Genomic DNA, 15,311 nt, shown 5'->3' with positions numbered 1-15,311 from the left:
TTATTTCTTTTCCTTTAGCTTTAGCTTGTTTTGCTTCTTGCTTAGCTGAAACTAATCGTACTCCTTTTGATTTTGCTGAAGGGGAATCTGAGTTAGTTTCAGGATTTAATATTGAGTATGGTGCGGGTGGTTTTACTTTAATTTTTTTAGCTGAATATACTAGAATTGCCTTCATAAGAATGTTATTGGCTTTAATTTTTTTGGGCGGTGATTTTTATTCTTTTATATTTTTTATTAAGCTTGCTATTATATCTTTTGGTTTTAAATGGGTTCGTGGAACATTACCACGGTTCCGTTATGATAAATTAATGTACTTAGCTTGAAAAAGTTTTTTACCTTTATCTTTGAATTTTTTTATTTTCTTTGTTGGTTTAAAGATTTTATTTATCTCATTTGTTTAGTGAAATTTTTGGAGAAAAGTTAATAGAAGAGGTAAACTTCTAATTTTATGTTTTCAAAACATATGCTTTTCCTAAGCTAATTAACTTTATTCCTTAATTAATTTATCTCATGTGTTTGCGACATGGACATTAATTAAGAAATATGTGAAGTAAATAATTGTTAAGATTTGACCTGTTATAATATAAGGTTCTTCAACAGGTCGTTTACCAATTCACGTTAGTAAGCATACAACAACTACTATAATTCAGAATAAAATTTGATTAATAGGGTAAAATTGAATGCCTCGGAATGGTGTTTTATTATAAAATGGTAAAATTATTAAGATTCTAATTGATAAAAATAATGCAATAACACCTCCTAACTTATTAGGGATAGATCGTAGAATTGCATATGCAAATAGGAAATATCATTCTGGTTGAATGTGAACTGGTGTTACTAATGGGTTGGCAGGTACAAAGTTATCTGGATCTCCTAATAGGTAAGGATTAATTAAACATAGTATAATTAACAATGATGTTATTATTACAAATGTAATAGAATCCTTAAAGGTAAAGTATGGATGGAATGGAATTTTTTCAATATCTCCATTTAGTCCAAGAGGATTATTAGATCCTGTTTGGTGAAGAAAAAATAAATGAATTGCTGCTATAGCAGCAATAATAAATGGTAATACAAAATGGAATGTGAAGAATCGATTTAATGTTGCATTATCAACAGCGAATCCTCCTCATACTCATTGGACTAAATCTGTTCCTAAGTATGGGATTGCTGATAATAAATTAGTAATTACTGTTGCACCTCAAAAAGATATTTGGCCTCAGGGTAAGACATATCCTATAAATGCAGTTGCTATAACTAAAAATAAAATCACTGTACCAATTATTCAGTTATGTATATATATATATATATAAGATCCATAGTAAATTCCCCGTCCTACATGTAAGTAAATACAAATAAAAAATATAGATGCTCCATTTGCGTGTAAGGTTCGGATAATTCAACCATTATTTACGTCTCGGCAGATGTGTACTACACTACTGAATGCTATTTCAATATTTGATGTATAATGTATAGCTAAAAATAGTCCAGTTACGATTTGAATTACCAAACATAACCTTAGTAGGGATCCAAAATTTCATCAAAATGAAATATTTGTTGGGGCAGGTAAGTCAATTAAAGAGTTATTAATAATTTTAATTAAAGGATGTCTTAATCGTAAGGGTTTATTCATTAGTAATTATCTTATTTTACGAATAGGTCCCTGATTAATATTGGTGATTTTAACAACTGCTAGTAGTGCTAAAAATAAATAAATTATTATTATTATTGTAATAATGAATGTTGGTCTATTATATAATTTTTCTAAAGATATTGTTATTTCTTGATAATTGATTGAATTATCAATATTTATAGTTTCGGTGTTTTTGAAAAAGTCTATAAATATAGATAAATCTAGAATAATTAATATTAATATGATAAATACTCACATTATTAATGTAATAATTATAGTGATTGATTTAGGCTGAAATATTTCGTTTGATGCAATTCTTGTAATGTAAATAAATAATACTAGTATACCACCAAGAAATGTTAAAAATAAAATATATGATAATCAATATCTTTCTATTATTGTTCCTGTTATTAATCCAACTAGGAAGGTTTGAAGGATAATAAAAAGCATTATTGATATTGGGTGTCTTAATTTAATAAAATTAATATTTATTACATTTGATAATGATATAATTATTATTTTGACCATTTCAGGGGTTAGTTTATTTAAAATACCGGTTTTGGGGACCGATGATGGAAGCTTTTCCACCTCTGAAGTTTTAAAAGTGGGGGCTGGACTTATTTCCGGTTTACAAGACCGGCGTTTTTTTTAAACTATTAAAACTAATGTTTATATTCTCTATTTTTACTTCTTTATTGATTTATTTTGCTGGTGTTTATGTTTTTTCTTCTAAACGTAAACATTTATTAATGGTTCTTTTGAGATTAGAATATATTGTTCTTTCTTTATTTATGTTAGTTATTGTTTTTCTTATTGAGTTTGATTATGATTATTTTTTTCCTGTTATTTTTTTAGTTTTTTCTGTTTGTGAGGGTGCTTTAGGTCTTTCTATTTTAGTTTCAATAATTCGTTCTCATGGTAATGATTTTTTTAATTCTTTTGGTTTATCTTTATGTTAAAGTATTTATTTATAACTATTTTTTTGATCCCTCTTTGTTTATTAAATAATTGTTGATGGTTGGTTCATTCTTTAATGTTTCTGTCGGGTTTTGTTTTTATAATTTGTGTTTATTCATATGCTGATTTGAATATAATTAGATATTATTTTGGTATTGATTATTTTTCTTTTAGTTTAATTTTACTTAGTTTTTGGATTTGTTCTTTAATAATCACTGCTAGAGGTTCAGTTTATTTAAGTTCATATCATTCTAATTTTTTTGTTTTTATGGTTTTGATTTTAATAATTATGCTTTATTGTTCATTTGCTAGATTAAGTCTTCTTTCTTTTTATATTTTTTTTTAGGCTAGATTAGTTCCTACTTTACTTTTAATTTTGGGTTGGGGTTATCAACCTGAGCGTTTGCAGGCTGGTGTTTATTTAATTTTTTATACTTTGGTTGCTAGATTACCTTTATTATTAGTTTTATTTAAGGTTTATGATTTTTCTAATACTTTATATTTTCCTTTATTGGTTGATTTTGGTTCTTATTATTTTATGTTTTATGTATTTATAATTTTGGCTTTTTTAGTTAAGATACCTATGATTTTGGTTCATTTATAACTTCCTAAGGCTCATGTAGAGGCCCCTATTTCAGGTAGAATAATTCTTGCTGGTGTTTTATTAAAGTTAGGTGGTTATGGTATTTTTCGTGTTATAAAGGTTATTTCTTATTTGGGTTTAAAGTTTAATTATTTTTGATTGTCTTTAGGTTTATCTGGGGGTGTTATTGTAAGATTTATTTGTTTTCGTCAGGTTGATTTAAAGTCTTTAATTGCATATTCTTCTGTTGCTCATATAAGAATGGTTATTGGTGGATTGATGACTATGAATTGATGAGGTTGTGTAGGTTCTCTTTCTCTAATGGTTGGTCATGGTTTATGTTCTTCTGGTTTATTTTGTTTATCTAATATTATTTATGAACGTTTAGGTAGACGAAGATTATTAATTAACAAGGGTATAATTAATTTGATGCCAAGAATGGCTTTATGATGATTTCTTTTAAGATCATCAAATATGGCTGCTCCTCCTTCTTTAAATTTGGTAGGTGAAATTAGATTATTAAATAGAATTATATCTTGATCTTCTTTTAGATTCTTACCAAAATGAATTGTAATAAATCATTAATAGAAAACAATATAACAACTATTATAACTATTATAGTTGTATTAACTACAATTACACTCTACTACTATATACGTATTAGATTCTCAGCTCTAATTATATCATACACAGAAAATTCGTGATCTATAAAGATAAAGTCCCAAAAATCAAGAATCATTCTTCCTATAACAGTAATAATTTCAACAATAGGATTGATTTCAACATCAACCTTAATTTCATTATACTAAGGACTTAAGTTAATCAAACTAATAACCTTCAAAGTTATAATTAAAAGAATAATCTTTTAGGGCTTAGTAAAATTTTACACCTCTAGAATTGCAGTCTAGAATCATAATTGAATATAAGACCTAAATATGATAAGAGAGAAAACATCTCATAAGTAGATTTACAGTCTACCACCTAAAATTCAGCCATCTTACCGCAAAAATGATTATTCTCAACAAACCATAAGGACATTGGTACTTTATACTTCATATTTGGAGCATGAGCAGGAATAGTAGGAACATCAATAAGAATACTTATTCGTGCTGAACTTGGCCAACCCGGATCTCTAATTGGGGATGACCAGATTTATAATGTTATTATTACAGCTCACACATTCGTAATAATTTTCTTTATAGTAATACCTATTATAATTGGTGGATTTGGTAATTGACTTGTTCCACTAATAATTGGTGCACCAGATATAGCATTTCCACGAATAAATAATATAAGTTTTTGATTACTACCACCTTCACTAACCCTTCTTCTTACATCTTCTATAGTAGATAATGGTGCTGGTACAGGATGAACAGTTTACCCTCCTCTAGCAGGAGCTATTGCACACGGGGGTGCATCTGTAGATCTAGCTATTTTTTCACTGCACTTAGCAGGTGTATCATCTATTCTTGGTGCAGTGAATTTCATTACAACAGCAATTAATATACGATCAGAAAGTATAACATTAGATCAAACACCTTTATTTGTATGATCTGTAGCTATTACAGCATTACTTCTCCTTCTTTCACTTCCAGTTTTAGCAGGAGCTATTACTATATTATTAACAGATCGAAATTTAAATACATCATTCTTTGACCCTGCAGGAGGGGGTGACCCAATTCTATATCAACATCTATTTTGATTCTTTGGACACCCAGAAGTTTATATTTTAATTCTACCGGGGTTCGGAATTATTTCACATATTGTATGTCAAGAAAGAGGAAAAATTGAATCATTTGGAACATTAGGTATAATTTATGCTATACTATCAATTGGACTAATAGGATTTATTGTATGAGCACATCATATATTTACAGTAGGAATGGATGTTGACACACGAGCATATTTTACATCAGCAACAATAATTATTGCTGTACCTACAGGAATTAAGGTATTTAGATGATTAGCTACATTATATGGAACTAAATTCAAGTTCAATCCACCATTATTATGAGCTCTAGGATTTATTTTCCTATTTACAATAGGTGGATTAACAGGATTAGTATTAGAAAATTCATCACTTGATATTGTATTACATGATACATATTATGTAGTAGCCCACTTTCATTATGTATTATCTATAGGAGCAGTATTTGCAATTATAGGAGGTGTCATTCAATGATATCCACTATTTACAGGATTAACTATAAATAATACATGATTAAAAATCCAATTTACAATTATATTCATTGGAGTAAATTTAACATTCTTTCCTCAACACTTCCTAGGATTAGCAGGAATACCTCGACGATACTCTGACTACCCAGACGCATATACATCATGAAACGTAGTATCAAGAATTGGGTCTACAATTTCTATTGTAGGAATCATTATATTCATTGTAATTATATGAGAAAGAATGATTACAAACCGAGCAATTATATTTAGAGCTAACATAAGAAGATCAACAGAATGACTACAAAATAACCCTCCTGCAGAACATAGTTACTCAGAATTACCATTAATCTCTAGATTCTAATATGGCAGATTAGTGCAGTAGATTTAAGCTCTACAAATAAAGGTTTGACCTTTTATTAGAAAATATTTATTAATGGCAACATGATCAAATTTATCTCTTCAAGATGGAGCTTCACCATTAATGGAGCAATTATCATTCTTTCATGATCATACTATGGTCGTATTATTATTAATTACAGTAATTGTAGGTTATGCCCTAAGTTATATATTATTTATTGCCTATACTAACCGTAATATACTTCATGGACATTTAATTGAAACAATCTGAACAGCTTTACCAGCAATTACATTAATTTTTATTGCCCTTCCATCATTACGACTATTATATTTACTTGATGATTCAGTAGATGCAATAATTACAATTAAAACCATTGGACGACAATGATATTGAAGATATGAATATTCAGACTTCATAGACGTAGAATTTGACACTTATATAACACCAGAACAAGACCTAGAAAATGATGGATTCCGACTACTAGATGTAGATAACCGAACAATCCTACCAATAAATACAGAAGTACGAGTATTAACAAGAGCATCAGATGTTCTACACTCATGAGCAGTTCCTGCATTAGGGGTTAAAATTGATGCAACGCCAGGTCGGTTAAATCAAGGAACATTCACAATAAATCGACCTGGATTATTCTTTGGACAATGCTCAGAAATCTGTGGAGCAAACCACAGATTTATACCAATTGTAATTGAAAGAACTTCAGTAAATTTATTTATTAAGTGATTATCTAAGATAATTTAAGGAGTTAGTTAAAATAAATAACATTAGAGTGTCAATCTAAAGTAACTAAAAAAATTAGTACACCTTGAAATTCATCAGATGACTGAAAGTAAGTAATGGTCTCTTAAACCAAATAATAGTAAATTAACGACTACTTCTGATGGGGAAATTATATCCAAATCCCTCAAATATCCCCTCTTATATGATTCTCACTATTCATTATATTTTCAGCTACATTAATCTTGTTTAATCAAATAAACTTCTTCTCATTTAAACCTAACCTTATTAAAAGAGCAGAAAAAGGAACAATTGAAATAAGAAACTTAAATTGAAAATGATAGCAAATCTATTCTCAACATTTGACCCATCAACTAACATCTTTAATTTATCATTAAATTGAACTAGAACATTTCTAGGACTATTATTAATCCCATCACTATTTTGACTTACACCATCACGAATTAACATTATCTGAAATAAACTAAATTTAACCTTACATAATGAATTTAAAACACTTCTTGGACCAAAATCATTTAATGGAACCACATTCATTTTCGTCTCAACTTTTATTATAATATTATTTAACAATTTCATAGGATTATTCCCTTATATTTTTACTAGAACAAGACATTTAGCATTAACATTTGCAATTGCCCTACCTATATGGCTAAGATTTATATTATTTGGATGAATTAACCATACTAATCATATATTTACACACCTTGTACCACAAGGTACACCGCCTGCATTAATATCATTTATAGTACTAATTGAAACAATTAGTAATGTTATTCGACCAGGTACATTAGCAGTACGGTTGGCAGCAAATATAATTGCAGGACACTTATTATTAACCTTATTAGGAAACACAGGACCATCTATAGCAATAAACTTAATCTCATTACTAATTATTGGACAAATACTTCTATTAATTCTAGAATCAGCAGTAGCAATAATTCAAGCCTATGTTTTCTCAATTCTAAGAACTCTATATTCTAGAGAAGTATATTAAACCTATGTTAACAACTCACTCAAACCACCCATTCCACTTAGTAGACTATAGACCTTGACCATTAACAGGAGCAATTGGAGCAATAGTCCTAGTATCAGGACTAGCAAAATGATTCCACCTATTTAATATTAACTTATTCATAATTGGATTTGGAATTACCCTACTAACTATAATTCAATGATGACGAGATGTAGTACGAGAAGGAACATATCAAGGATTACATACAGGATTTGTATCAATTGGATTACGATGAGGAATAATTTTATTTATTGCATCAGAGGTATTATTTTTCGTTTCTTTTTTTTTGAGCATTCTTTAGAAGAAGATTAGCACCAACAATTGAACTAGGAATACTATGACCTCCAATAGGAATTCAACCCTTTAACCCTATACAAATTCCATTACTTAATACAGCTATTCTTTTAGCATCAGGAGTAACAGTAACATGAGCACATCATAGTTTAATGGAATCTAATCATACTCAAGCACTACAAGGATTATTCTTCACAGTGTTATTAGGACTATACTTTACAATACTTCAAGCATATGAATATTGAGAAGCACCTTTTACCATTGCAGATGCAGTTTATGGATCAACATTCTTTGTTGCAACAGGATTCCATGGTTTACACGTAATTATTGGAACAATCTTTTTATCAACATGTCTACTTCGACACTCAATAAATCAATTTTCACCAAGACATCACTTTGGATTTGAAGCAGCAGCATGATACTGACACTTCGTAGACGTAGTATGATTATTCTTATATATCTCTATTTATTGATGAGGTAGATAATTGTTTTTCTAGTATAAATAGTACATTTGACTTCCAATCAGAAAGCTTGATATAAATCAAGAAAAACAATTCTAATTCTATCAACAAGAGTTTTCATTAGATTTATTATTCCAATAATTGTTATAATCCTGGCAACAACACTATCAAAAAAATTAATTAATGATCGAGAAAAAAGATCACCATTTGAATGTGGGTTTGATCCAAAAAGATCAGCACGAATACCATTGTCAATACGATTCTTCCTAATCGCAGTAATCTTTTTAATTTTTGATGTAGAAATTGCACTAATTCTACCAATTGTAATTATTTTTAAAACTTCAGACATTATAATCTGAACAGTATCAACAATATTTTTTATTCTAGTTCTATTAGGAGGACTATACCATGAATGAAACCAAGGAGCATTACAATGAGCAGAATGAAGGGTTGTAGTTAAATATAACATTTGGGTTGCATTCAAAAAGTATTGATATTATCAATCAACCTTAAATAGAATAAGAAGCGAAATATTGCAGTCAGTTTCGACCTGGAAGATTGGTATGTACTACCCTTATTCTTATTAATTGAAGCCAAAAAGAGGCGTATTACTGTTAATAATATAATTGAACTATAATAGTTCCAATTAAGGAAATGTAAAGCCAATATGAAAGCTGCTAACTTTTTATATTAGCGGTTAAACTCCGTTAACATTTCTAAAATTTATATAGTTTAAATAAAACATTACATTTTCACTGTAAAAATAATATATCTATATTTATAAATACTTAAAAGTAAAAATACTTCCTTAACATCTTCAGTGTCACACTCTAATTATAAGCTATTTAAGTAAACGAAAAACAATATTACCAAAATAAATATTCAAAAAATAAAAGTTAAAAGATAAATCTTGAAATTAGAATCATATCAACCTTGAATATAACCAATTAAATAAATAAATAATCTATATAAACCTTGACCACCAAGTAATTCACCTCAACCATAATCAAATGACTTAGATGAATAATAACCTATTTTTAAAGGAATATATCTAATAAACTTAGTTGAAAGAAAAGGTATAAATCATATAGAACCAGCAAATCTAACAAAAGAAAGTATACTTAAAGAAAATAAATTATGAGAAAAATCAAAATTAGAAATAAGATAACCTAAATAAGCACCTAAAATAACAACTGTAATAGTTAAAAACTTTAAATAATAAGGTAAAGCAATCACATGAGGAATAGGAAAAATTAATCAAGATAAAAGACTACCACCAAAAACAGCAACAAACAATAGACCAATTATTCCAAATGAAATATAATAACCCTTATCATCAAAAGAAAATCTAGAATAAAAATTATTATCACCAGATATTGAATAATAAAACAAACGAAAAGAATAAGAAGCAGTTAAACCAGTAGAAAAAAAATAAAGAAAAAAAATTAAACAATTAATTCATCTTAAACAAACCATCTCAAGAATTAAATCCTTTGAATAAAATCCCGCTAAAAAAGGTATTCCACACAAAGATAAACTAGAAACATTAAAACAAACTGAAGTTAAAGGTATGAAATTAACAATTGATCCTATAAAACGAATATCCTGAGAATCCTTCAAATTATGAATTATTGAACCTGCACATATAAATAATAATGCCTTAAATAAAGCATGAGCCGATAAATGAAAAAATGCAAGCTTTGGATAACCTATAGCCAAAATTCTTATTATTAAACCAAGTTGTCTTAAAGTAGAAAGAGCAATAATCTTCTTTAAATCAAACTCAAAATTAGCGCCCAATCGAGCCATAAATATAGTTATACAACCAATTAAAAGTAAAAATCAACCACAATTATAAGTATCCAATATTGGTCTAAAACGAATTAATAAATAAACACCAGCAGTAACAAGAGTAGAAGAATGAACTAAAGCAGAAACAGGAGTAGGAGCTGCTATAGCAGCAGGAAGTCATGAAGAGAACGGAATCTGAGCTCTCTTAGTTATAGCTGCTAAAACAATTAATATAGTAATGAGCTTTATTTCAAAAGAATTAGAAATAAAATCATAATAATAAATATAATTTCAACCACCAAAATTTAACATTCATGCAATAGAAATTAAAATAGCAACATCACCAATACGATTAGAAAATGCAGTTAATATACCAGCACTATAAGATTTTACATTTTGATAATAAATAACTAAACAATAAGAAACTAAACCTAAACCATCTCAACCTAATAAAATTCTAATTAAATTAGGACTAATAATTAAAAAACCTATAGAAAGAATAAATATTAAAACAATAATAATAAAACGATTTATATTCTTTTCACCAGATATATAATCCTCTCTATAATAAATAACCAAAGAAGAAATATATATAACAAAAGATATAAAAATAAGAGATATTCAATCCAAAATTAAAGTTATAACAACTATAGAACCATTTAAATTGAAAAGCTCTCACTCAACAAAAACTCTATAATCAATTATTAAATAATAAATACCTAAAATAAAAATTATAGTTCTCGAAATAAACAAAGAAAAAAACTCAAAGAACAAATAGAAAATAAATTCACGGCCTAAGATGAAAAACTTCATATCATTGATTCCACAAAACAATATTTTTAATTAAAATACTTAAGCAAACTAAACAAAGAAATATTCACCCTTTAAACAGAGAATATTTAAAGGCAATCAATGTAAAAGTAAAAGATGATATTCACGAAAATAACCAAAAGAACAAGTATAAACACCAGAATAATAATTCCCATGCTGAGAATAAGAATATATATACAAAGTATAAACAGCTCTAAAAAAAGATAAAAAAATCAAAGCAAAGAATCTAAAAGAAGATCAAGATATAATTCTATTTAATAATCTAATTTCACCTACCAAATTTAAAGAAGGAGGAGCAGCCATATTTGATGATCTTAAAAGAAATCATCATAAAGCCATTCTTGGCATCAAATTAATTATACCCTTGTTAATTAATAATCTTCGTCTACCTAAACGTTCATAAATAATATTAGATAAACAAAATAAACCAGAAGAACATAAACCATGACCAACCATTAGAGAAAGAGAACCTACACAACCTCATCAATTCATAGTCATCAATCCACCAATAACCATTCTTATATGAGCAACAGAAGAATATGCAATTAAAGACTTTAAATCAACCTGACGAAAACAAATAAATCTTACAATAACACCCCCAGATAAACCTAAAGACAATCAAAAATAATTAAACTTTAAACCCAAATAAGAAATAACCTTTATAACACGAAAAATACCATAACCACCTAACTTTAATAAAACACCAGCAAGAATTATTCTACCTGAAATAGGGGCCTCTACATGAGCCTTAGGAAGTCATAAATGAACCAAAAACATAGGTATCTTAACTAAAAAAGCCAAAATTATAAATACATAAAACATAAAATAATAAGAACCAAAATCAACCAATAAAGGAAAATATAAAGTATTAGAAAAATCATAAACCTTAAATAAAACTAATAATAAAGGTAATCTAGCAACCAAAGTATAAAAAATTAAATAAACACCAGCCTGCAAACGCTCAGGTTGATAACCCCAACCCAAAATTAAAAGTAAAGTAGGAACTAATCTAGCCTCAAAAAAAAAATATAAAAAGAAAGAAGACTTAATCTAGCAAATGAACAATAAAGCATAATTATTAAAATCAAAACCATAAAAACAAAAAAATTAGAATGATATGAACTTAAATAAACTGAACCTCTACAGTGATTATTAAAGAACAAATCCAAAAACTAAGTAAAATTAAACTAAAAGAAAAATAATCAATACCAAAATAATATCTAATTATATTCAAATCAGCATATGAATAAACACAAATTATAAAAACAAAACCCGACAGAAACATTAAAGAATGAACCAACCATCAACAATTATTTAATAAACAAAGAGGGATCAAAAAAATAGTTATAAATAAATACTTTAACATAAAGATAAACCAAAAGAATTAAAAAAATCATTACCATGAGAACGAATTATTGAAACTAAAATAGAAAGACCTAAAGCACCCTCACAAACAGAAAAAACTAAAAAAATAACAGGAAAAAAATAATCATTATCAAACTCGATAAGAAAAACAATAACTAACATAAATAAAGAAAGAACAATATATTCTAATCTCAAAAGAACCATTAATAAATGTTTACGTTTAGAAGAAAAAACATAAACACCAGCAAAATAAATCAATAAAGAAGTAAAAATAGAGAATATAAACATTAGTTTTAATAGTTTAAAAAAAACGCCGGTCTTGTAAACCGGAAATAAGTCCAGCCCCCACTTTTAAAACTTCAGAGGTGGAAAAGCTTCCATCATCGGTCCCCAAAACCGGTATTTTAAATAAACTAACCCCTGAAATGATCAAAATAATAATTATATCATTATCAAATGTAATAAATATTAATTTTATTAAATTAAGACACCCAATATCAATAATGCTTTTTATTATCCTTCAAACCTTCCTAGTTGGATTAATAACAGGAACAATAATAGAAAGATATTGATTATCATATATTTTATTTTTAACATTTCTTGGTGGTATACTAGTATTATTTATTTACATTACAAGAATTGCATCAAACGAAATATTTCAGCCTAAATCAATCACTATAATTATTACATTAATAATGTGAGTATTTATCATATTAATATTAATTATTCTAGATATATCTATATTTATAGACTTTTTCAAAAACACCGAAACTATAAATATTGATAATTCAATCAATTATCAAGAAATAACAATATCTTTAGAAAAATTATATAATAGACCTACATTCATTATTACAATAATAATAATAATTTATTTATTTTTAGCTCTACTAGCAGTTGTTAAAATCACCAATATTAATCAGGGACCTATTCGTAAAATAAGATAATTACTAATGAATAAACCCTTACGATTAAGACATCCTTAATTAAAATTATTAATAACTCTTTAATTGACTTACCTGCCCCAACAAATATTTCATTTTGATGAAATTTTGGATCCCTATTAGGGTTATGTTTGGTAATTCAAATCGTAACTGGACTATTTTTAGCTATACATTATACATCAAATATTGAAATAGCATTCAGTAGTGTAGTACACATCTGCCGAGACGTAAATAATGGTTGAATTATCCGAACCTTACACGCAAATGGAGCATCTATATTTTTTATTTGTATTTACTTATATGTAGGACGGGGAATTTACTATGGATCTTATATATATATATATACATACCTGAATAATTGGTACAGTGATTTTATTTTTAGTTATAGCAACTGCATTTATAGGATATGTCTTACCCTGAGGCCAAATATCTTTTTGAGGTACAACAGTAATTACTAATTTATTATCAGCAATCCCATACTTAGGAACAGATTTAGTCCAATGAGTATGAGGAGGATTCGCTGTTGATAATGCAACATTAAATCGATTCTTCACATTCCATTTTGTATTACCATTTATTATTGCTGCTATAGCAGCAATTCATTTATTTTTTCTTCACCAAACAGGATCTAATAATCCTCTTGGACTAAATGGAGATATTGAAAAAATTCCATTCCATCCATACTTTACCTTTAAGGATTCTATTACATTTGTAATAATAACATCATTATTAATTATACTATGTTTAATAAATCCTTACCTATTAGGAGATCCAGATAACTTTGTACCTGCCAACCCATTAGTAACACCAGTTCACATTCAACCAGAATGATATTTCCTATTTGCATATGCAATTCTACGATCTATCCCTAATAAGTTAGGAGGTGTTATTGCATTATTTTTATCAATTAGAATCTTAATAATTTTACCATTTTATAATAAAACACCATTCCGAGGCATTCAATTTTAACCTATTAATCAAATTTTATTCTGAATTATAGTAGTTGTTGTATGCTTACTAACGTGAATTGGTAAACGACCTGTTGAAGAACCTTATATTATAACAGGTCAAATCTTAACAATTATTTACTTCACATATTTCTTAATTAATGTCCATGTCGCAAACGCATGAGATAAATTAATTAAGGAATAAAGTTAATTAGCTTAGGAAAAGCATATGTTTTGAAAACATAAAATTAGAAGTTTAACTCTTCTATTAACTTTTCTCAAAAAATTTCACTAAACAAATGAGATAAATAAAATCTTTAAACCAACAAAGAAAATAAAAAAATTCAAAGATAAAGGTAAAAAACTTTTTCAAGCTAAGTACATTAATTTATCATAACGGAACCATGGTAATGTTCCACGAACCCAAATAAAACCAAAAGATATAATAGCAAGCTTAATAAAAAATATAAAAGAATAAAAATCACCGCCCAAAAAAATTAAAGCCAATAACATTCTTATGAAGACAATTCTAGTATATTCAGCTAAAAAAATTAAAGTAAAACCACCCGCACCATACTCAATATTAAATCCTGAAACTAACTCAGATTCCCCTTCAGCAAAATCAAAAGGAGTACGATTAGTTTCAGCTAAGCAAGAAGCAAAACAAGCTAAAGCTAAAGGAAAAGAAATAATAATAAATCAACAAAAAGCTGATAGTTTATAAAATCAAACATATTAAAACTACCAATTAAAATAATTAAAGACAATAAAATTAAAGCTAAACTAACTTCATAAGAAATTGTTTGAGCAACAGAACGAAGAGAACCTAATAATGAATAATTTGAATTAGAAGATCAACCAGCAATTATAACAGTATAAACACCTAATCTAGTACAACATAAAAAAAATAAAAATCCATAAGAAAAAGAACACATATAAGTTAAATATGGAAAAATTACTCAAACGGCTAAAGAAATCATTAAATTAAAAACAGGGGAAAATAATAAAGTAGGTAATTAGATATAATAGGAATTGGCTGCTCCTTACAAATTAACTTAATAGCATCTCTAAATGGCTGAGGAATTCCAACAAAACCTACCTTATTTGGACCCTTTCGAATCTGAATATAACCTAAAACCTTACGCTCTAATAAAGTTAAAAAGGCAACACTAATTAAAACACAAATAACCAATAAAAGAAA

Source organism: Schistocerca gregaria, chromosome 2 (assembly GCF_023897955.1).
Source record: "Schistocerca gregaria isolate iqSchGreg1 chromosome 2, iqSchGreg1.2, whole genome shotgun sequence".
NCBI classification, from domain to species: domain Eukaryota; kingdom Metazoa; phylum Arthropoda; class Insecta; order Orthoptera; family Acrididae; genus Schistocerca; species Schistocerca gregaria.
Note: the sequence above shows the minus strand (reverse complement) of the source record.